Here is a 2,655-nt window from a genome sequence, read left to right on the forward strand (position 1 = left end):
CATGCTTCTTCCCATTTAAAAGTAAATTTCTCTAAGTCAAAGGTGTTTGGAATTGGTGTATCCGATCGTGAACTGGCATCTAGCGCTAGTATACTTGGATGTGACATAGGAGCTTTTCCTTTCACCTACTTGGAGGTTCCGGTCGGAGCTAATATGAACCTCATTAAAAATTGGAACCCTATTATTGATCATATTCAAACTTGGCTTTCTTCTTGGACAGAAAATACTCTATCTATCGGCAGGCTTCTCACCCTTGTGAAGTCGGTAATGGGAAGCTTTCCACTTTATTTCTTTTCCATATTTAAATCACCTATTGGGGTGATTGAATCGTTGGAGAAAACACGAAGGAGATTCTTGTGGGGTGGAAATGAGGAAAAAAATAAAATCCATTTGGGTAGCTTGGACAAAAATACAAGCTAAAAAAGAAAATGGAGGCCTTGGTGTGGGATCACTACGTGCCCTAAATTGTGCACTTCTAATGAAATGGATCTTGAGGCTAAAAGGTCCCCAGAACTCGATATTGAAATCTGTCATTATGGGAATACATAACATCCATAGGAAGCCATTGTCATCGTTATCTAAAAAAAAAACTTTAAACAGGGTCTGGGGTAACATTGTTAAGGTAATGGGAGATATAGATTCACTTGGGATTGCTCCAAGTAATATGTTTTCTGTGAATGTCGGTAATGGAGAACACACCTGCTTTTGGACGGATGTATGGTTTGGAAGCTCAACACTCTCCAATCTATTCCCATACCTATTTGCTTTGGAGAAACATAAATCTGCCTATATAGCGGAAAGGAAGTGCATTGATGATATCAATGCGACCTGGAAAAGAAAGTCTTCAACTATGATCGAGGCTGATGAGCTCTACCAAATTCACTCGATTATCAACTCGATGGAACCTTCAACACAAAATATCATATCTCTCATAAACTCTTTCAATCCACCAACGAAACATGTCTTCATATCAAGCAAAAAATACCCCAAGAACCAACAAAAAGAAATCTTCAAACCTTCCATCACTACACCTTCCACCTCCAAACACTCAATCACCAAACCTTCCATCCCCAAACCTTCCATCACCGCCAAGCTATCGACCATCATTTGATCAATCAATTCACTCTCCCGCTAGCTTCTACTTTCCTACAACGGCTCTACAAATGTTTCCATTTAATATGTTCTCTTCTCAACCGATAGGATTTTACCACAACCAATCTCAATCAACACCTCGTCCGAATGTGGATCTTGATCCGTTTGAAGCGGTTCAAGAAACTCAATTCTTTTCTCAACCCCAACCGCAAACTAACTTTCAATCCCAACCACGCCGCCTACTCGACGAGGTAACCGATTCTTTTTTGATTTAATATGTATTATATTTATTTTAAAAACGTAAATAGGCATAATAGAGAGTGAATAGCTATAAAAATAAATAAATAAAAAAAAGGATGTCATTACATTTAACCTTTTACACCTTCATAACAGAGTATTTGTTTACGAATTGAAAATTGCAAGATAACACTTTTGCAAATAATAATCAAGAAAGAAGCAGTTTGGGGACCAAAAACCAGAAATAGATAAATTTGTCTTGGATGTGTACTTATGTTTGGCAATGAAGGGAGTGAATAGAATGGGGGACTCACCATTGACAACTTAATTGGTGAAACTATTGGATGGAGCCATCAAAATAAGTCGATATCCATCTTATAACATAACGCAACAGTTCAATATAATCAAATATAGAAAGAAATGTGATACAAATTCTAGAACTTAGTTGTATTAACACACGAATAAACCGAAATTAGATAATGAAAAAGATCATACCAGGTTCAAACCTAAAATAAATGCAAGACCTTGAAGAAGAAAAAATTGAAGCTTTTTTGAACATCACCTCTCACTTGTTTACCAGGTTTTCCATGGTGGGTCTGTTTCTGTTTCTTGAGAGATAGGGGTGCTGTCAGACTTCTTGAAAGCATATGTCAGCATCGTTTTCCATGGTGAGTCTGTTTCTTGGATTGTGTTACAAAAAATGGAAAAGGAAGGGAAGCGAGAGAAGAGATAGGGTGAGGAGACAAATAAGATTATAGAACGCATAACTGGAAGCCGACTATCTCCAAATCAAAGCTTGGAAGCAAATGAGTACTCGTATGCCTTCCCTTTCAACAAAAATGATTCGATGGAGGATGGGGGAACAACGATATATAGTGGAATGGAAAACAATAAAAAAGCCCTAATTTTTAGCTTGAATTTGCAGGATGGTTCTTCAATTGAAATGCCAATTTTTGTTGAGATAGGGGCAGCGTAGGAGGTGGTGAGGTTTTTTTTGAAGTCCTTTGATGGTTGGATCAGGCCGTGGGAGGGATGAGAACATAAAGGGAGACCGAGAGAGATAGAAGAAATGACATAAAATCAATGAATGTCGATGATCAATGTCGCAGGGAATGGAAGGAAAGAAAATATCTACCAAAATTATAATTATAGGCTTAATGAATAAAGCAGTTACCATAATAATAGGATTGAATTTAAATTAAACCAATTTATTTATTTTTCAATCTACCAAACTACCCTTATATATTAATTAAATAATTAAATGTTAATAATTAAAATGATTGGTCCATAGTTATCTTTAAATCCACACAATAAATAGTTAAAATA

Source organism: Lactuca serriola, chromosome 4, assembly GCF_051521515.1.
Source record: "Lactuca serriola cultivar US96UC23 chromosome 4, Lser_US96UC23_V15, whole genome shotgun sequence".
NCBI classification, from domain to species: domain Eukaryota; kingdom Viridiplantae; phylum Streptophyta; class Magnoliopsida; order Asterales; family Asteraceae; genus Lactuca; species Lactuca serriola.